This window comes from Rhinoraja longicauda, chromosome 6 (genome assembly GCF_053455715.1).
Source record: "Rhinoraja longicauda isolate Sanriku21f chromosome 6, sRhiLon1.1, whole genome shotgun sequence".
NCBI lineage: Eukaryota > Metazoa > Chordata > Chondrichthyes > Rajiformes > Arhynchobatidae > Rhinoraja > Rhinoraja longicauda.
Window position 1 is genome coordinate 47,990,807 of NC_135958.1, and position 23,316 is coordinate 48,014,122.

Below are 23,316 nucleotides of genomic sequence, written 5' to 3' on the forward strand. Positions count from 1 at the left end.
ATAAAGAGAAATTGCAGTGGAGCCGTAGAATTAATATCTCTTCACATCAGGATATCGTTTGAAACCTGGTGGTATATGTTCACATTTGGGGCAGTGCTGGCAAGACCAACATTTAACCTTCTTGCAGAATTACCTCTGAGGAGGTGAGAAAAAGCCCTTTTGTGAACCACTGTAATTTTTCTGGTGGAAGTTTAGTTTAGTTTATTTTAGAGATGCAATGCAGAAACAGGGCCTTCGGGCCACCGATGCTGCGCCGACCAGCGATCCCTGCACATCAACACTATCCTACACACACAAAGGGACAATTTACAATTTTATAAAAAGCCAATTAACCTACAAACCTGTACGTCTTTGGTGTGTGGGAGGAAAACGAAGATCTCGGAGAAAACCCACGCGGTCATGGGAAGAAAGTACAAACTCCGGGCAGATTGAACCCGTAGTCGGGATCGAACCCAGGTCTCTGACACTGCAAGCGCTGCAAGGCAGCAACTCTACCGCTGCGCCACCGTACTGCCCTGCATTTTGGCAGAGCTCTAAGGTAAGACCAGGATGCTGGAGGAATAGCAATGTACTTATACAGTAATACCTCATTTAGCGCCACTCTGCATGGCACTGCTCAGCTCAAAAGCTCTTTCATTTTGAAGCCTTCTTTCAGCTACATCAGTGATTAGAGCCATTATTAAAAGTGCTGATAAGATAAAAGCTTCTGCAATGATGACCTCGCGGTTATCAACAGAGAAGAAGCCTCGTTCAAGGAGCTTTTTTTTGAGAAAAGGGAAAATATGGTCTGCATTTGGGTGGATGACCAAATGTGGGTATTATCACCCCATAGAGCGCTGTTTCATTTAGCGCTCCATGTTCTAGGAACGTATCTAGAGTACTAATCAAGTTATTAATGTATTTGCAGATAGCAGGTGATGTGGAGCAAAACCTGACTGTTTCATAAGTGACAGGAGAAGAATTAGGCCATTCGGCCCATCAAGTCTACTCTTCCATTCAATCATGGCTGGTCTATCTCTCCCTCCCAACCCCATTCTCCTGCCTTCTCCCCATCACCCCTGACACCCGTACTAATCAAGAATCTATCTATCTCTGCCCTAAAAATGTCCACTCACTTGATCTCCACAGCCTTCTTCACACTTACAATATATAACTCTTCACACTTTACAATATATAACAATTCAAGTCAATTCCTTTGATTTACTTATGAGTCCCTTTATTTAGTTTAGAAATGCAGCGCGGAAACAGGCCCTTCGGCCCACTGGGTCCGTGACGACCAGCGATCCCCGCACACTAGCACTATCCTACACACACTGAGAACAATGTTTATTTATACCAAGCCAATAAACCTACAAACCTGTATGTCTTTGAAGTGTGGGAGGAAACCGGAGATCTCGGAGAAAACCCACGCAGGCCATGGGGAGAACGTATAAACTCCTTACAGACAGCACCTGTTGTCAGGATCGAACCCAGGTCCCTGGCGCTGTAAGGCAGCAACTCTACCACTGTGCCACCGTGCCGCCCGTTATTATGTATAATTCCATATAATCTGGTAGCCGAGGTGACATAAGAATCTTAAATCTTGACTGCATTGATGTAAGAGGTCATAAGGTCATGAGTGATAGGAATAGAATTAGGTCATTCGGCCCATCAAGTCTACTCCGCCATCCAATCATGGCTCATCAATCTCTCCCTTCTAACCCCATTCTCCTGCCTTCTCCCCATAACCCCTGGCACCTGTACTAATCAAGAATCTATCTATTTATGCCTTAAAAATATCCACAGACTTGTGGCCTCCACAGCCTTCTGTGGCAAGAAATTCCACAGATTCACCAGCCTCTGACGAAATAAATTTCTTCTCATTTCCTTCTTAAAAGAACGTCCTTTAATTCTGAGGCTATGACCTCTAGTCCTAGACTCCCCACTGGTGAAGCTAAACTTTTAATAAAAATGCAGGTCCTGGCAATTAAACTGGGCCTCAAATGTTTGCTTTCAACTTTTGAAATGCATTTAAAATACAAGTAATACAACGATCAGCCAAAACATTATGACTGCTGACAGGCGAAGTGAATAACATTGATTATCTTGTTACAATGGCACCTGTCAAGGGGTGGGATATATTAGGCAGCAAGTGAACAGTCAGTTCTTGAAGATGATGTGTTGGATGCAGGAGAAATGGGCAGAAGTAAAGACCTAAGTGACTTTGACAAGGGCCAAGTTGTTATGGCCAGACGACTGGGTCAGACCATCTCTGAAACGGCAAGGCTTGTGGGGTGCTCCCGGTCAGCAGTGGTGAGTACCTACCGACAGTGGTCCAAGGAGGGACAAACCACAAACTGGCGACAGGGTGTTGGACGCCCAAGGCTCATCGATGCGCGAGGGCAACGAAGGCTATCCCGTCTGGTCCGAACCGACAGAAGGTCTACTGTGGCACAAGTCACAGTAAATTCTAATGGTGGTCACGGGAGGAATGTGTCACAATACACAGTGCATCGCACCCTGCTGTGTATGGGGCTGCACACGGAGGACCAACAGCCTATTAGGCAGGTGGGCATAATGTTTTAGCTCATCAAGTCATAATGTTTTGGCTGATCGGTATATATATCTTTAATAACAGTGGAATTAGGAAATTCTAACTCAAGAGAATACAGCCTGCATGGTGGCTCACCACCAGTTATTTATCTGTTTTATTTGGTGCAAGTAAAAACACTTCAGTGTGAGAGTCATAATTTGGGATTTTTCATCGCATTTTCATTATGTGAAAGATTTGTGGATTAAGCAATGTTTTAGGTTAACTGTGTTTTAAAATAAAGTGAATTTGCACATGTTTACATAAAGAAAGCCATGGGCATTGAAGGTTTCCATTGAAGCCAGATGAGACTGAATGTGGAATGTCAAAACTGATACTCTGAGGTTCAAATACCTCAAGCAAAATCCATTCGGTGGTGTAGTCTGTGCTCGTTTAAAAAGAAACAGCAGGAGTTTTATCTCACAGCTAAAGGTGGGAAGAGGGAAAGATAACTTTTTTTAATTTGTAGGTTAAATAACGAATCACTGCTGGGCAGCAAAACGTTACCGCGGCCTTGCTTTTGGCTGTTATTGTCAAGCAACTGGGGTGTTGGGTTGGACGAGGGAGGAGTGCAAATGGACGCTGAAAATGTTAGTTCATTAGTTGGAACTAATCAAGTTGCATTTATAGAGCAGTCTTCGTACAGTTCTAGGCCTCGGGAGAACCCAAGTACTTTGTAATAAAGGAAAGCATTTAATGTTCTTGCAATATAGAATAGTATTGTGGCACGATGGCGTAGCGGTAGAGTTGCTGCCTCACAGTGCCAGAGACCCGGGTTCGATCCTGACCATGGGTGCTGTCTGTACGGAGTTTGTAGGTTCTTCCCGTGACCTGCGTAGGTTTTCTCTGAGATCTCCGGTTTCCTCCCACACTGTAATGACGTTGTAGGTTAATTGGCTGGGTATGTGTAACTTGTCCCTCGTGTGTGTAGGGTAGTGTTAATGTGCGAGGATCGCTGGTCGGTGTGGACTCTGTGGGCCGAAGGACCTGTTTTCACGCTGTATCTCTAAACTAAACTAAACTAAATATAAAATTACTAAGAAAAGGGCAAATGATTTATTGTTTATACCAATTTTTTGATGAGTAAAAAAATGTGGAACTTACTTGGACTTACATTACTATATTCACTTGGAAAATAAAACACCTCCACGATTTCTTTGCAAAATGCTTCAATTCTCTTAACAGAATTGCACGAGAGACTGTATAACTGGCACACTCTCCATCAAATCACTGGTTGTATCCCTGAATTATTATTATTATGTGTTATCTCACAAGCTGTTGAATCATCCAGACTTCATGCCGTGTGGTGCTAAGTGATATAATTAGTCTGAAGAAGGGTCTCGACCCGAAACGTCACCCATTCCTTCTCTCCCGAGATGCTGCCTGACCTGCTGAGTTACTCCAGCATTTTGTGAATAAATACCTTCTAAGTGATATAATTATGTTTTCAGTGCATGGAATATTGTACACAAGTGAGAGACACACACAATGATAATGGTATACTACTGGCAGCGATAACGTTCATTATTCGATATTACATTCAATAATAGTTTAATTAAAGATGAAGTGTATGGACACCAAACTCAATGGATGACTCTCAGACTATAAAAATGAATGGAGGCAGTCTTTAAGATAGGGCTTTCATAGTGAGACTAGACCAAGTGGACCCTTTGGGCCCAAACCTCTCCTGCATTGGTGCAGCACCCTTTCCTCCTACCCTCCCCTCTCCCCCCCTCCCCCTCCCCTCCCCTCCTCCCCTCGCCCTCCTTTCCCCTCCCCTCCCCCTCCCCCTTCCCCTTCCCCTCTTCCCCTCCCCCTTCCCCTCCCCCACTCCATCCCCCTCAACCCCCCTTATCCTCCCTCCCTTCCTCCCTAGGAGATAGATTTAAACTTTAAAACGAGAATAACTTAAAAAATATAACAACGATTTCAATGAAACTTCTTCCATTGGCACCGGTGAGTAAGGTGGGCCTAAAATTGTCACGCTATCGTGGACAATTTTGGCTGTAGTTCAGGAACAAACAAACAAACAAACGAGAGTTTTAATATATAGATAATGTAAAAACCAAGAGGATATAGTGCTGGAATAAAACTGAGCAGGTCAGCAGCATCTGTGGAGAGAACGGACAGACAAGGTTTTGGGTTGGGATCGTTTTTTGTACTGCTAACATTTTAGGTAATATAAATGCAGGCTTAGAGTAAATCAATACATTTATATCACGTATTAATTGATGTGGATTTTCAAACATATCGTCAATCTCCAAAATGAAATTGCTACGAGCAAATAATGGATCTTAAAAAATGACTTTAATTCACTGCTGTGGATGTCAACAGATAAATTTCTTAGATAGGTCACAAACATTAATTTTATATTGGAAGTTCATTTGCCTTGTAAAATAGCAATAACTTTGACAAATGTAGCAACTTTGCGTGTAATTCAAGCTGACAAATGGACATCGAGTAGGAGTAGTGTCAAAATGGGAGGTGACTGTGGGCGCGGGCATATTGATGCCTGAACTCTGGTCAGAACATAACCAACAAAAGGGCAAACTAGGGGTAGACGAGGGAGTTTACTAGTATCCTTCGGGGAGAGTGGGGCAAATGTCTTCTTGCCCATTCTGGCTCCAGCAACATCCTTATGTTAAATGATGGCAAGGCCTAGAACACAGCCAAGGCTGAAACGTTCAAACCAAGTTTAGCACAAAATGCTCAATGAATCATTCATCTCGAGTTCTGCCTGAAATCCCCATTAACTTCAGATAGTTCCTCTGTCCCTCTCTTTCCCCTTCCTGTCTCCGACTACATCCTATCTTTGTCCCGCCCCCTCCCCTGACATCAGTCTGAAGAAGGGTCTCGACCCGAAACGTCACCCATTCCTTCTCCCCAGAGATGCTGCCTGATCCACTGAGTTACTCCAGCATTTTGCCTCTACCCATCATTTCAGAAGTTAGTCCCTGACTAATTCTGTTCACTCCACACAAGGCAGTTATTCATGCAAGCTACATCTTCCAGCACCCCTGAACCGCCAAGATGGGAAAAGCACCAAGTATGTATGAACACCACCAAATCGTACATCTTGATTAGTACGGGTGTCAGGGGTGATGGGGAGAGGGTTGGGAGGGAGAGATAGATCAGATTGAATGGCGGAGTAAACTTGATGGGCCGAATGGCCTAACTCTGCTCCTATCACTTATGACCTTTTGACCTTCATAATGGAAATGTCACACCCTGAAAATCTTGGAATTCATCATTCAAACAGCGTTGGGAAGATTGCATTTGTTTGAGCAGGAAGTCCACCACTGTTTTATTACGGAAACTAGGGGATGGACAATAAAGGCTGGCGATTCCTACACCGTGAATACAAAATACACAATGAAAATATTTAAAGCACAAAGAAGTGACATTCATCCCATGCTGTATATTGATTCACAGATAATGAATACTAGCTGTAACTGCAAAAAACATTTTCTTGAAGCTTTTAACTGCGATGATCTAAAACCAAGCTCGTTGCCATCACATTTCGTTGGTGTGCATGTCTGAATTTCCAGATGATCAAAGCAACACTGTGTTATGAATCCTCCAAGGTGCATGGGCCATTCTGTTAAATGAAAAGCTTTGAACCTTTTCAAAGGCAAAATTTGGCTCAGTCATGGCAGATTGGTCCAACCACAAGGCCAATGGATCGAGTGCCAGTGATGGAATTCCTCAGTTATGCCCTGCGTTAGAATGCAATAGCAAATTAAGGTCTTATCACTCAGCTAATTGTTAAGAACCCTTGGCTTTATTTTGGTTGGCACGGTGTTGCAGCTGGCAGATCCATTACCTCACCAGAGACACGGGTTCACTACTGACCTTGGAGTTTACTTGCTCTCTTTCTCTTGGGTTTATCCCCACTGCCTAACAGTGTGTCAGTCGGTAGGTTAACTGGTCACTGTAACTCTTCCCTTGTGCTAGCATGTGGGGAGAGTTGATACGAATGTGGGTAGTGTAAACAATGGCACGTGTGTAGATGGGTGGTTGATGGCCAACATGGACTCGTGGGCCAAGGGGTCTGTTTTCCAGCAGCTTGTCTGTATGACTATTCAGAACATGAACAGGGAGTTTAGCTTAGTTTGGTTTAGTTTAGAGTTACAGCGCGGAAACAGGTCCTTCAGCCTCCCGAGTACGCACCGACCAGTGATCCCCGCACATTAACACTATCCTACACACACTAGGGCAATTTATATTTACACCAAGCCAATTAACCTACAAACCTGTACGTCTTTGGAGTGAGGGAGGAAACCAAAGATCTCAGAGAAAACCCACGCAGGTCACGGGGAGAACGTACAAACTCCGTACAGATAACGGCCGTAGTCGCGATCGAACCTGGTTCTCTGGTGCTGCAAGCGCTGTAAGGCAGCAACTCTACCGCTGCGCCACCCGTGCCACCCGTGTTCGGCAGGCCTCCAAGCTAATATTGATCCCTCATCCAACGTTACGAAAATAATATTAAAAAACAAGTCATTATCGCGTTGTGGCTCCTCAGTGTGCAAACCTTGACACCATGCCAACCTCTGATGCAACGTATCCACGTTGTGAAATGCACGATATCAATGCACATCTTCAGCTTTTCTTTGTTGAGCATCAAGGGATCGTTGTTCAGCAACAGTCATCGAGTTCCTCATCTCCTCCTCTCATCAATCAAATGCCTTATACCTGAATTGAGCACAAAGCTATTAAAAAAAAATATATATATATATATATATATTTTTTTTAGAGATACAGCACGGAAACAGGCCCTTCGGCCCACCGGGTCCGCGCCGCCCAGAGATCCCCGCACACTAACACTATCCTACACACACTAGGGACAATTTTTTTACATTTGCCCAGCCAATTAACCTACATACCTGCACGTCTTTGGAGTGTGGGAGGAAACCGAAGATCTCGGAGAAAACCCACGCAGGTCACGGGGAGAACGTACAAACTCCGTACAGACGGCGCCCGTAGTCAGGATCGAACCTGAGTCTCCGGCGCTGCATTCGCTGTAAGGCAGCAACTCTACCGCTGTGCCACCATGCCGCCGTTGACATGATATTGAAGAAAGAAAGAGATAATTGTAGTTTGATACGATTTTAATTGGATTGTTGAAATGTCCAAACCAACCTCGTGGACAATAAACTAATTTCAGAGTGCAGTGAACGCCATATTGGGTAAAAAGGTAGACACTCCACACCATCTTCATCATGCAAGCAATTATGAGACAACATGCTCACGAATCTATTTATTTTGGCAATACTAATTGACAAGATGTATTGGCCAGGACACCAGGAGAACCCACTGCTCTTCTTCAAGTACTGTTGAAGGCTCTTTGATGATGACCCGAGTTATCCATTAGGTGAGAACGGCAACTCTGAGAATCCATATTAAGCACGATTGTGTGTCTGAGACTTAATTAATACAGAAATAAAACGCTGCTAGATATTTGTTTACAACAAAGCTTTTAAAAAATATATTATGCATAGAGAATCTTTTTTAGCGTGTTTATTATTTTTAAAACAATTGGAGGTTTCATCTGATCTGTTCTTTCTCAATCACAAATCTTTTAGTGATAAAGAATCAGATATTAAATCCTACAATGAATATCAAAGATAAAACACATTCTGGATCTGAAATAAAAATATAGATTTCCAGGAACTACCAGCAGGTCAGGCAGAATCAGGGGAAAGAGAAACAGAGTTAACATTTCAGGTCCCAGACTGCACCAGAACTGAATCAAATCTGACAACTTGAAGTCATTTGGCTTCCATCTGTATCAAAACTAGCAGTTAAGCTGTACATCATTCATCTGTGATAATGACTTAATATTTCTCTCTCCATTGGCATGACCTGACCAAATCGGTCTGAAGAAGGGTACCGACTCAAAATGTCGTCTGTCCATTCTCTCCACAGATGCTGCCTGACCCATTAATAGAAACATAGAAACATAGAAAGTAGGTGCAGGAGTAGGCCATTCAGCCCTTCGAGCTTGTACGCACCGCCATTCAATATGATCATGGCTGATCATCCAACTCAGTATCCTGTACCTGCCTTCTCTCCATACCCCCTGATCCCTTTAGCCACAAGGGCCACATCTAACTCCCTCTTAAATATAGCCAATGAACTGGCCTCAACTACCTGTGGCAGAGAATTCCACAATTGATTTGATTTGATTTGGTTTCAAATAGATTTCCTCCAGTGCGTTCTTCTTGCTCACGATTCCAGTATTTGCAGTTCCATGTGTCTCTGTGAGACATTTCCTGCGGTCCTGCATTTTCATGTCCTTGTCTTAAAGCTCTTGTTCCGTTCTTTCTACCTCTAACCACTCCAATTAACTCATCCACTTGGTGGTCCCTATAATTCACGCACATGCAACCTGATCTCACCGTGTCAGATATTTACTCTCCCCACATTCCTCAGCAATTTCAACCAATTTGCTTTCTCTTTGTTCCAGGTCTGATGCTACCTGATCTACTGAGTTTGTTCCAGCATTTTCTCTTTTTTTTGCACATACCAATGTACGTTCTCCCCGTGACCTACGTGGGTTTTCTCTGAGATCTTCGATTTCCTCCCACACTCCAAAGATATACAGGTTTATAGATTAATTGGTTTGGTATAATTGTATAAATGTAAAATTCTCCCTAGTGTGTGTAGAGTAGTGTTAATGTGCGGGGATCGTTGGTCGGTGCGGACTCGGTTGGCCGAAGGGCCTGTTTCCGCGCTATATCTCTAAACTAAACCAATATCAGTGCATAGCCTTGTCTGAGTCGTGTTTGCTCTCTCCTAACCCAGTTCCATGCTTCTTATTTATTTGACTATCACTCAGAGTGATTAAAACATGGCAAGTATTCTAGATCATGTTGTATATTTTAAAAAAAGAACAGGCCACCTTGATTTGTATTTGATTGACTCTGAAATACTGCCTGAATCAGTTGAATCTGTTAGAAAATGAATGGTCTGAATGCTGACTTAATGTAGGATTGACTTCCACGATGAAATGGCTTGCACTTTGGCCAAGTTAGAATGTAGGGCAGGAGAAATAAAATCTAGGAACAGTTAAGCTGTTGTTTAGATGAATCTCAACATACATTGAGTCATGAAATCAAGCTCACTTTATGAATGACTGACTCATTGCAACAGTCTAACAATCAAACGACATTACTCAATAATATTTTAGACTCGACTATTCAGATCTCATTCAGATGCCCAAAATCACATTGCTGGAGGAACTCAGCAGGTCCGGCAGAATCATTGAAGTGAAATGGACAGATGGTGTTTTGGGTTGTGATCCTTCTTCAGACTGAACCATTGCCTGACCCGCTGAGTTCCCCCAGTCATATCCACCAGGTGGCGCCGTACCATGGCAGCCTCGCTAACAGTCTGTCTTGTCCTTTTCTTCTTTAGTTGTTTTCAGTCTGTTGTGAAATATATGTTTTAGTGTATCTTTAGTTTGTAATATGTGGGGGGTGGGGGGAGAAACTTTAATCACTTTCCTCAACAGAGATGCGACTTTTTCCGTATCGTATCTCTGTCTATGCTGTGGCCGAACCGTGGAGCTAGCGGTCCCATGGTTAGGGATAGACTTTGGGAGCTCCAACTGTGGGAGCCTGCGGAATTAACATCGTGGAGCTCACGGACCCTTGGTCAGGGATCGACTTCGGGAGCTCCAACTGCGGGAGCCTGCAGATTTAACATCGTGGATCTAGTGGTCCCTTGGTCAGGGATAGACTTTGGGAGCTCCAACTGCGTGAGCCCGCAGACTTAACATCGTGGAGCTGGTGACCTCTTTGATCTTGACCTCGGGAGCTCCAACCGCAGGAGCCTGCGGATTTAACATCGTGGAGCTCATGGCCCTTGGTTAGGGATCGACGTCGGGAGCTCCAACCACCGGTGCTTTGACCGCCCCGATCTCGGGAGCATCGATCGCCAGCTGTGGGAGCTTCGATCGCCCTGACGGTGGATGGTTTGACTGCGGGACAAATGGAGGGAAGAAGATAACACGCCTTCCATCACAGTGCGCTGTGGTAGATGTTTATGTTAATTTTTATGTAGTTTTTATGCAGTTGTGTGTCTTGTTGCTTTTTTGGTATGACTGTACGGCAAATCATATTCTTTGTATGTTTTTACATACTTGGCGAATAAATGAATTGCAATACTATACAATACAATTTGTTTTTGCTCCAATTTCAGCATCTGCAATCTCTTGTGTCTCCATCTTTCAGCTTGTCTAGCTCTGCCAGTTCACAGCACTTTACACAACACATTCACTGGAAGGAGATGGTGATCCTGGAGGATTGTATCTCACATCCTCTCAATCATTTCAAATATAATTTATTGAAATCAATATGAAGAGTTTAAGAGTCTAAGTAACTTGGCACCTGAAAATGTAAATTCCAGCTGACATTGATTTGAAGGAATATTTAAAACTGTTAATAAAATACAGGAACTTGTGGAAACATTTGTTGGTTTTACGTTGCTGGAAACTACAATGTGAAAACGCAATATTTCAAAGAAGAGAGTTCATTTTCATGATGTATTTTGAACACATCAGCATAAAGAACAGTAAGCTTTATGGTGTTGTATCTCCAAGACTGTCCCATTTCTCAGGCTACCGTTTTTCAAAGTGAATTTGTGTAGAGAACATCTAGCACAGGTTCACTGTCTTGGGAAAGGAACTTTAGACAAGTGAGGACAGAATGAGTCTGACAGGAGGCGATGGACATGAATCAGAGAGTCATGGAATCATCACACATGGAAACCGGCCTGTCAGCCCAACTTACCCATGTTGGTCAAGAATCACCTACATTAAGGGCTGTTCCACTTAGGTGATTTTTTTGGCGACTGCCGGCGACTATCAAAGTCGTAGCAGATCGCCGAAATCTTCTTTTACCCGACGACAATGACCACGACAATGCCGAGTCAGGTCGAGATTACACCGTCTTCGGAAAAATCGCGAAATTCCCACGCTGTCAATGCTTCTCCAGCGTCCTAACTTTCGCTGAAATCACTGACAAGTCGGTAAGTACTTGAGAGTTTTGAACTATAACATCTTGCCCGGGTTACTTGAAAACCAAGCTTCACTGTAACAAGGCATAAACTGGATTTACTTCCAGTTTACTAATGGCACTATTAAGAAATTTAATTTTAAAAGTGGTTAAATGGATTTTTGTGAAACGTGTGTGGGCATTCTTTGAAAATGTACGGGAGATGCATATCGGGTTTGTGGGTTGCATATCTGGGTTGGGAGCCCACTTTAAATGTGATCGCTGATGGCCATAAACATCACGAAAATTTCCACACTTACCTGACCGTCAAACTGTCGCCTCCAATCTACCTGTCAAATGTTGGTTAAACACAAGTATTTTATGGTATCTTGAAATGACTTTACTTAATTTAATATTATGTGCTTCTAAATGCATCTAAGAGAAACCAACAAACCTGGGGACAGCATGCGACAGCGCCCGCAATAAGCAACGATACCTGCCGACAAGCCAGCTGTCGCCGAGAAATTTCACTCCAGATGATTTCTCAGCGATGCGCCGAGATCCATTACGATTCTTGGAAGACTCCTCACGATTATGCCCGCGACACCCGGCGAACTGTCGGCGACAGCCTAGTCACCAGCAGTCACCTTAAAATCGTCGAAAGTGGGACAGGCCCTTTAGACACACCTGCCTGTGCATTTAGCTTTTCCATCCATGTACCTGTCCACATGTCTTTAAAATGTTGTTTAGTTTAGTTTAGTTCACTGAAATAACATGTGGAATGGCCAGGTTGTCTTACTTTAGTTTAGGTTAGTTTAACACTATCCTACACACTCTAGGGACATTTTTTACATTTACAGGTTACAACATGAAGCTGGCAGTCAGACCGTGCGGAGGATGAAGAGGGGCTTGCTGGTGGCCGTGCGAGGCGGGGGTGGGGCTGGAAGCCGGGGCTGTAAACGACCGGGCAGACGGTGGGAGATGGTGGGGTCGGCAGGTCATTCCATTCACTTTCAGTTTACATTTTATCTTTTTGTTTTATTTATGTTTCTGGCACTCCGTGGTGCTTTAGAGACATGGGAGGGTTGTGATTAGCTGGCCGGGGGTGCATTGCCGTTTCATTATCACGTGAACTCTGTTGGATCATCAGGCAGGCTCTGGAACCGAGGGTGCCGGGAAATCAGTGTCCAACCTGTACTACATCCCCACACTCCCCTCCACCCACTATTGCATTTAGCACCCAGAAGCCAATCTTCCTCATTCTCAAATATGTTCCATTACTTGGCCTCCACCACCTCTCGGTGATAATCTCTGAATGAAAGAACTTCTCCTCACCTCTCAACTTGACAGTGCATCCCTTTTCCTCAGGTTGGGACCCCCCCTCATCCTAAACACCCTAGCTTGAGGAACATTCCTCCCTGTATCCACCACTGCCAGAGCTTTCTAAATCTTAATAAGATTCTGAACACTAATGAACTCAAACCCTTTCAAACAAACAAATATCTCCCGACACGGCAGTCCCACCAACCCTGGACTGAGTCTCGTGAACCTTTGCTGCCTTCCCAAGGTGTGCTCGTTCTTTGATAAAGAGACTAAAACTGCACAGGATGTTGTCTCTCCAAGGGCTTGTATTCCCATCCTCCTGTTACCAAGGCCAAAACCCACTTGGCATCTTAGCAATTTGTTGTTCCTGAATGCTTGCTATCACTGATATCAGTGACCAGTGTATAAGAACACCTGTCTCTTTGTACATTTAAAGTCCCCAATCTAACATCATTTATGTAATACATCACCTTTCTGTTTTTCCTAACAGAGGGTGTTACATTGTTGCATAGAAAAAAAACTGCAGATGCTGGCTTAGATAGAAGGTGGACACAAAATGCTAGAGTAACTCAGCGGGTCAGGCAGCATCTCTGGAGAGACCCTTCTTCAGACTGTCTTGACCCGAAACGTCACCCATTACTTCTCTCCCGCTGCTTATCCACACTGTGCTGCAGCTTCCATGCTTTTGCCTACTTGCTCCAAATGTCTAAATTACCGTGAAACCTTACAATTCTCAACTCCTCCAGTTCAGAGCCACCAGCAAATTTTAAAATACTATAGACCAAGTTGGACCCAAACCTCTCCTGTATTGGTGCAGCACTCCCACCCCCATCTCCGCCCCTCCCCCTCCTCTCCCCCCCTCCTCCCCCCTCTCCTCCCCTCTCTCCCCCTCTCTCCTCCCACCTCTCCTCCCCCTCTCCTCCCCCCTCTCCTCCCCCTCTCCCCCTCTCTCCTCCCCCTCTTTCCTCCCTCCTCTCCTCCCCCTCTCCTCCCCCTCTTCCCTCACCTACCCCCTCTCCCCCCTCTCCCCCCTCTCCTCCCCATCTCCTCCCCCCATCCCCCCTCCTCCCCTACCCTCTCCTACCCCCCTCTCCCCCCCTCTCCCCCTCTCCTCCTCTCCCCCTCTCCTCCCCCTCTCCTCCCCCTCTCCCCCCTCTCCCCCTCTCCTCCCCCTCTCCTCCTCTCCCCCTCTCCTCCCCCTCTTCCCCCTCCTCCACCCCTCTCCTCTCCATCCTCCCCCTCCTCCCTCCCTTCTCCTCCCCCTCTCCTCCCCATCTCCTCTCCCCCTCTCCTCCCCATCTCCTCCCCATCTCCTCCCCCCCCTCCTCCCCTACCCTCTCCTACCCCCCTCTCCTCCCCCCTCTCCTCCCTCATCTCATCAATCCATGTCCTCCAGAGTTGCTGCCTGACCCACTGAGTTACTCCACCACTTGTGTTCTGTAATATTTCAGCATCTGCAGTTCCTTGTTCTCCAATGAACCTGTGGTTCTGCACGTCTTCAGGATGGATGAGAAAATACGTAGAACTGGGAGAAAGTTAGAGGGGAGAATGGGCAACCTCCACATAGGCTGCACCTGAAGTTAGAATTGAACTTGGCTTTCTGGAACTAAGAGATAACAGCTCTTCTAGTTGTACCATTGTCAGTCAGTTATGCATGCTTATCATTTATATGGGTCTTTATCAAAGGTTTGCTAAAAATGCAAATACACATGAGAGGCCAATTGAATTTCATGACTAATGTCATTTTAGGTGGAAAGGGTGACAAACACAATTAACTTAATCAATATTCCATTCCAAAACACTGAGAGCAGCAGTGTTATGTGATTGAATTTTGAGGCACATATGTTTAATTGCACACAAAAGACTTACTTGGCACTGTTCACCACAGACCAGGAAAATGTTTCTAATCATTAGTCCCCGTTGATCACCGAAACAATTTCAATGGTCACTTAATTCCTCAGCCATTTTGTAAATCTTGCTGTTTTCTTACTGTACTTACATGTGTCTAAAATGCAAATTTAATTCAGTGGCAATAAATCATATTGAAGTGTTCTGAAAATGGTGCATACCAACTTCTTGCATTCCTATAATATGTAGAAAATATCCCAAAGCAATGGGATTAGAGTGGTGAGTGTTCGTCCTCATGGCGGATTTCCTGGCATCGGCCTCAGGGACTCTGGGGGCATGAGAAGGTAAATTGATGATCTCCCTCTGGAAGACAGCGTAGGTCATCGAGCTTGTCTAGATGTTATGCAACACTGTCGCTTGAGTCTCACTGGTTTTGCCTTCTCGGGAGTGATGGCGTGCTAGCCTGTCACACCTGATGAATGTCCATCCCAGCCTCCAGTTTGGACCAAAGGTATTTCTTTGTCTTTCTGATGGCCTTAACAAGGTCATACCATCGGCTTAGAATTATTGATGAAGAGTCATCGACAGCATGGAAACAGGTCCTCCGCCCCATTTTACCCACGCAGACCAAGATGCCCCATTTAAACTAATCCCACCTGCCTGCGTTTGGCCCATACCCCTCTAAATCTTTCTTGCATAGCTATGGTTGAATATCTGAGATCTGATTCTCAGTAGATTATGGACTTTCTGACATATCCAAGGCTTCTGGTTGGGAAAAGCTCAGATGGTCTTGGTGGGAACACACTCCTCTTCACTTTTCCAAATGAAGGCAGGCACGGGTTACTGACTGTGGATGATCAGCCATGATCACAATGAATGGCGGTGCTAGCTCGAAGGGCCAAACGGCCTCCTCCTGCACCCACTTTCTAAGTCAGTTGCAACCATGAGGTTCAGGTTAGTTTCCAAGTTGGAAAATACTGCCCAGTCGTCCGAATCCAAGCAGTCAGGAAATCGTCCCTCTCACTTTCCTGACAAGCTCAGTGCAAGTCTCACTGCTGGAGTTACGCACTTCAGCCATTGCTTAAACGCAGCAAGAAAGACCACAGCCAGCTGGTCATTCTTTCCAGTGTGAGGGTGGGAGAAAGAGTGAGAGGCACCTTTGATGCTTGCAAATTTATTAGCAATGGTCGAGAGTATTTGAATCTCTGGAAGTTAGGAAGTGACTTCTTCAAACTAGCCGTAATGAAGTCACAGGCTACGATGGGTAAGGCATCAAGGTATGCTGTCTGGCATTTGTTGAACAAGGCACGCAGCTCCACCATTGCTAGCCACTCATCTGTCTGGGGTGGATAGTAGACTGCTGTCATGATGATGGAGGAGGTAGAAGGGACAGCACTTCATTGGTGCCGGAAGCAAGGGTTGGATTAAACCGCTACATCTGCTCACCACAGAAGGTTGACCAAGAGGCAAACACCACTGCCTCCTCCTTTCGCCAAGGCTCTAGGACGAGTGGAGAAGCCTTCAGGCTGTCTGCAAAGCTGGGGTTGAGCCATACTTCTGTAAAACAGAGTATACAGTATTCCCTCACGTACCTTTGGCAAACCAACCTTGTTCTCAAGTTATCAATCTTATTTTCTAGGACTGTACATTGGCATCCTTCCTCCCTCCAGGGAAGGATGTTAGAGAAGGTGGGTGGGGGGTTGGGGTCATAGCCCCTGGCACTTCAAACTTACCAGGAGGTCACGCTGACGACCGCAAGTCCAGGCACAATGGGACTTCTCCAGCGGCTCCAGGCACTGTGTGTAGTCTACAGGGTCAAGCATTTCCCTGCCATCGGGAACGCTGTTACTGTTGATGAATACGCAATAGCCCTATTCATTTACATGTGCAAATTTAATAATAATAAATACATTCATAAATAAATAAATACAATTGAACCTCGCTGCTTGCAAATCGTTGGCCACTGTTGCGACAAATATTTTGCATGGTTATGGCAATGTCAGAGGAGGGCACGGTAGTGGTAATATATTTCAGCCCTTTACTCACATCAAAGGAATAATGGAACAAAGTGCAACAAGAAGTATTTGAGCTACATTTTTGTCCCACATTTTTGCTCCATATTCCATTCGATTTCAAAGAACAATAATTTGCACATGTTAAATGTTTCATTTGCTGTGAGCTCCCGGGGCTTGCAACTTTCAATCCATGGTCTCCATGCACACGAGGCGTTGATGTTCAGAGGAGCTTGGACCATACACTGATGCCCAAGGACAAGCATAGTAGGATTCCGGACCGTACATGTTGGCCTGTGGACAGACAGCATGAGCCATTCACAAAGAAACAGGTCCACAAAACACTTGTGATAGTTGCCTCATTGTTATTTAAAGGGGACTTGCCTGCCCTAGCAAGACCAGACCTACTGAGTCTGGCACCTGGATCCTCCCATATGTAGATCATCTTTAAGTTACATGTGTACACGGCACAATAGGATGGCACGGTGGCGCAGCAGTAGAGTCGTTCCCTTACAGCGCCAGAGGCCCAGGTTCGATCCCGATTACGGGTGCTGTCTGTACGGAGTTTGTACGTTCTCCCCGTGACCTGTGTGGGTTTTCTCTGAGATCTTCAGTTTCTTCCCACACTCCAAAAGAAGTACTGGTTGTCCCCTGCCATTCCCCTGACCAACCCTTCCACTGATCCCAGGAAACTAATCTTCCCAGTCTATTCCGGGCCCTATTTCCTACTCGGTTGCTGCAATCCAGACTTGGATTTCCTTTATGTAATCAACAACAGTCCATGAAAGTTTCAAACTCACTTCAATGCTGCATGAACACTTGGGACACCTGCCTAACTGAGTTCTGTGTCGACTGACCCTTGAAAAAAAAAATCAGTGGATCATCAGACAAAGCCCTACTAATTTGACCTTCCTGATGCCATTCAATTTCGAGGTCTTTGCTTTTGAAGCCGGTCTTAGTAGCGGAAAGTGGTCGTGTTGGACATGTTTGAGTTTGAGCTTGAGTTTAGTTTATTGTCACGTGTACCGAGGTACAGTGAAAAGCTTCTGCTGCGTGCTAACCAGTCAGCGGAAAGATCACTACATGATTACAATCGAGCCTTCCACAGTGTACAGATACATGATTAAAGGAATAACTTGAATAATGTTTAGTGCAAGATAAAGTCCAGTAAAGTCTGATCAAAGAGGGTCTCCAGTGAGGTAGATAGCAGCTCAGGTTTCGTCCCTTGGTAGCTAAAAGCATGGCAGCCAATAATTAAATACAGCAATGCTTGAGGGGGCAGACTGATGAAGCTGTATATCTCAGAAGGTTGTAGGGTTGAGAGGTGAGACCAAAGAGGGCTTCAAAACAACCGTGAGAAATTCTAAATGAAGGCACTGTTTAACCAGAAGCTAGCATGTATCAGCAAGTGGTAGATCAACGGTTCATTAAAAAAAAAATAGAACACAGGATGAGATTTGATGAGAGTATTGGTGGCAGAGGATCAAATAATAGATCGATGTCCAGATAGTAGATTAGTGGACAGCGAATGGGAGGGGTAGAGTGCAGGTCAGCAATTGAGGTGGGAGAATGTTTGGATGAAGATTGTAATTTGGGGTACAAAGAGTAGACTAAGTGCATTGGAATAGTAAAAGGCCTGTCCCACTTATGCCATTTTTTAGGTGACTGTCGTCGACTGTCATAGTCGTAGAAGGTCACCGAAAAACCGGCAACGACAATGTCTACGACAAGCTACAACAACCTACCACCGCATCAGCCAGCGTATCCAACTAATCATCCTCCAACATTTCCGTCACCTACAACGGGACCCCACTACTGGACACATCTTCCCATCCCCTCCCCTTTCTGCATTCCACAGAGACCGTTCCCTCCGTAACTCCCTGGTCCACTCGTCCCTTCCTACCCAAACCACCCCATCCCCGGGCACTTTCCCCTGCAACCGCAGGAGATGCAACACCTGTCCCTTTACCTCCCCCCTCGACTCCATCCAAGGACCCAAACTGTCTTTCCAGGTGAGGCAGAGGTTCACCTGCACCTCCTCCAACCTCATCTATTGTATCCGCTGTTCCAGATGTCAACTTCTCCTCATCGGCGAGACCAAACGCTGGCTCGGCGATTGTTTCGCTCAACACCTTCGCTCAGTCCGCATTAACCATCCTGATCTCCCGGTGGCTGAACACTTCAACTCCCACTCCCATTCCCAGTCTGACCTTTCTGTCATGGGCCTCCTCCAGTGCCATAGTGAGGCCCACCGCAAATTGGAGGAACAGCACCGCATATTTCGCTTGGGCAGCTTACAGCCCAGTGGTATGAACATTGTCTTCTCTAACTTTAGATAGTTCCTCTGTCCCTCTCTTCCCCTCCCCATTCCCAGTTCTCCACCTATATCCTTCCTTTGTCCCGCCCCCCTGACATCAGTCTGAAGAAGGGTCTCGACCCGAAGGGTCTCACCCATTCCCTCTCTCCTAGATGCTGCCTGACCTGCTGAGTTACTCCAGCATTTTGTGACAATCTACCACCTAGTCGACGTCAAGCTACGGCAAGCTACCGACAACCGGCGACCCAATCGCCGTGAGTAGGACGTCCACCGACGACCGCACCTACGACAACCAACGACCGCACAGGGGACAACCCTCGACAACCGAAGTCAACCTACATCCACCCGCGACAAGCTACGACCCTGTCGGCGACAACTGAAGACAATTCACGTCATTTTGGCCTCCGGTTTTGACGCCGGTACCTGTCGCCGGTTGACGTAGGTTGACGTAGGTAGTCGCCAATGGAATTCACCGAAGTCAGCACCGGCGACAACCTACATCACCTGACGACAACCTACGACAGCGCCCCCGTCAGGAGACGTCAAGCTACACTCATTGGCATCAAACCCACTGTCGCCAAAAAATGTCCAACATACTGAATATCCAGCAGCGACCAGAAAGACGCTACGACTCTTTGGAGACGACTCATGACCGTACAGGTGACACCGCGGCGACCGTGTGGCCACAGCCTAGTCACCTGTAGCCGCCTAAAGTATCGCCTAAGTGGGATAGGGGTTTAAGGTCCATAGAGATAACAATATTTTTCTCATTCATTAATATTTAGTGCCATTGCCATTTTAATGATATACTGCGCACATGATTGAGTTACCAGGTGATTATAGTCACACATGTGTATTATACTGTAGTATTTCATACCAGAAATTAGAGCTGTGTGAACCTCCACAGCTGGAAATGTCAGTAACGTTACTGAAGTTATTTAAATCATACCAGGGGAGAGAAGGATTTGGTGAAGGCAAGACCTGAAGCAGAGCACGCTGAGAACAAAAATATCGAAACAGCTTCAACAGATTTTGCCGGTGTGTCTTTCAGCGGAGTCTGGTCGCTGTCTGGGCCGACCACCAAGACATCGTGTTGAAGCCCAGCCATACATACCCCCAGGGCTTCAAGTAGTAATGAGATACAGGTGCTCTTACATTTAACCGTGACCTATTTTGTTGTTTAAATGCTTTTTAATGCAGCAGGGAATAATGCACTAAGTACCTGTGAGGAATTCAGTGCAACGTCAATCTGGTAACAAAGTACTCATTCTGACATCCCATTTCACAAGTGTTCTCTGGAATATTTTTTATTGCGATTATTTGAAAACAAAACATTAGATACAACCTCAGTATATTTTAGAAAACAAAATGGATAAACTAGCTAGCAATATATTAAATAACAAATCTGTCAGGCACTGATTCTTTCTGATGTGATATTTGGAGTCATTAGGAGATACAGCACTGATATGGGCCCTTCAGCACATCAGCATCAATCACCTATTTCCATTTATCCGACATTAAACCCATGTTATTCTATGTGTGAGAAGGAACTGCAGGTAGACACAAAGTGCTGGAGTAACTCAGCGGGACAGGCAGCATCTCTGGAGAGAAGGAATGGGTGACGTTTCGGCTCCAGACCCTTCTTCAGGCATGTCACCCATTCCTTCTCTCCAGAGATGCTGCCTGTCCTGCTGAGTTACTCCAGCATTTTTTGTCTATCTTCAATGTAAGCCAGCAACATCTGCAGTTCCCTCCTACATAGGGGGCATGGCTGCATTCTGCAGCTGCGGCTCACCGGCAGTCTCTCTGTCTTTTTGTTTTGTTTTTGTCTTTGTCATCGTTTAAATGTTTCTTTTGATCTATTTCTAACTCTGTATATGTGGGGGGTGGTGGGGGGGGGGGGGGGGGGGGGGGAAGCCTTTTTTCTAATCTCCTCCTCAACGGAGATGCAACCTTTACCGTGTCGTACCTCCGTTCATGCTACGGCCTAACCCCGTGGAGTCGGCGGCCTCCAGCTGGGATCGACCTTGAAGACTCCGGTCGCAGGGCCTGGACTTACCATCTCGGAGGCTTCGGCCGTGGGCCCTGTAGACCGCAACATCGGGAGCTCGCAGGTCCCTGGCTGGCGACCGGCTTTCGGGAGCTCCAGCCGTAGCAGCTTCGACCGCCCCGGAGCGCGAGGTTTGATCGACCCACTCGCAGGCCCCTCATCGCGCTCCGTGGCCTGGCCCCGGCACTTTCCATCGCCCGGTGGGGGCTCAGGACCTTCATCGGCCTGCTCGGCTCGGCCCTGGGACTTTCCATCGCCCGGTGGGGGCTTCAAAAGTCGGGAGCCTCGATCGCCTCGTGGCACCATGGGAGAAGAATGAGGAGGAGATAAGACTTTTCTTTGCCTTCCATCACAGTGAGGGTGTGCCTGGAGCAATCACTGTGATGGCTGTTTGTGTTAAAAATTGTAATTGTGTGTCTTGTGTTCTTTATTGTTTACTGCCGGACCCTGACGTGAGAGGACGCTGGCGCTATTTGTTCGCCGCTTCTCCGTCAGGATAGTTCGTTTGTTTGTTTTTATGTCTTGACTGTTTTTGTAAAGCGTCTTTGAGCATCTGGAAAAGCACTATATAAAATAAATGTTTATTATTATTATTATTATTATTATTATACACATTTCGTCTTCAGACAGCAGCCTTTGTTGAGTAACCCTAACCCTCAATTCTATCGCTTATCAATGCGCTAGGGATAATTTACAATGGCCAATTAATCTCACAACCTGCATTGTTAATTGCATTGTTAATTAATTAATTGATTGTTAATTTATAAAAAATATCTGCAAAAATTAACCTGGACTATCTATACAATTCCAATAATTTGCAAAATTGAAAATCCCCAAGGTATAGCTTTCTTTCTTTCTTTCGTATGTCAACTACAACAATCAAAAGTGGCAATTGGTGCTTCAGAATACCGTCGCTGTTCTACGTTCTAAAGGTTTGAGTGAAGTGCCAACGGGCATTATGTTGCTCAACCTGTACATTTGATTCTATTGAAAAATAAATGAACCTAGAATGAAACTCCAATGACATTCATTCGATCTCCATTTATATGTCTCCTTTGCCTGTGAGTCCATTGACTGCAGGTTTATGTCATGACCTGGCTGCTACCTTGGGTGCAGGAAACAGCTGCACCAAACAGCGCATGGGAAACATAATTATTGTCACGAGATAGCAATTGTACACCAGGTAGCGAACATCAGAAATATGATATTTATTAATAGGTCTACAATATAATAAATTAATATACATCAGGGAAACATTCACGACGAGATTATTCCTAATGATTCTTTTGGGTCATTTCATTCTCTGATTGTTTTTCTTTGAATTAAAGATGTAAGGTCAGATGTTATGTATTTGTGTTACCAGCACAGAGCTTTGTGAGCTTTGATCGCATTAGTAGGGTCTCGACCCAAAACGTCACCTATTCCTTTTCTCCAGAGATGCTGTCTGATCCGCTGAGTTACCCCAGCTTTTTATGTCTATGTTCCGTTTAAACCAGCATCTGCAGTTTCTTCCTACACATTAGGAAATCATGATGGCTCACGTACCTGTAAGACTGTGTTTTTGTTCATTTTAATGCGTCACAACAGGAACATACCTAAAGCAGCTCTCTCTGTTTCTGCATAACTTTTCCATTTGCTCACCGTTATTCCCAAATACTTTTGCAATGAGCGAAGGATAATTAGTTAACTCTCAAGGGAAACCAGTGTTACAGTAACTGTTGATATTGTGAAGTATGTTCAAAGCTCACAAACGATCTGAAGCACGATATCTGAATTTATTCAGCAAAGTAGTCATATGCTGGTAGGTTCCATTGCTTGAGTCTCTGCATTAACTGAGCTTACAGCTGTCAGTGGAAATCTCCACAATCTTGACAAACTTAAACCCATCGGCGGTGATGCCAATGATGCTCCTCCACAGTGCGCATCATGTTGTACCATTGTTGAAAGTAACTACACATTTTAACTTTTAAACAGGAATAAAAGCCCATTTCCATTGATGGGCATGAATGTCAATCCTAATAATTCGCCGACCCGCTAGCTGATTGTAATACCACACCTGAAAACACTCCAGAATATTTTTAAAGATATGGAGTTCTTTCCTGATGTAAATTGCTACCTTCACTGATTGTGACAGACTAATAATCTGATACTATTTATTCTGATGGTACTCAAAGGAAATGTCAGAATAAATAACCTGT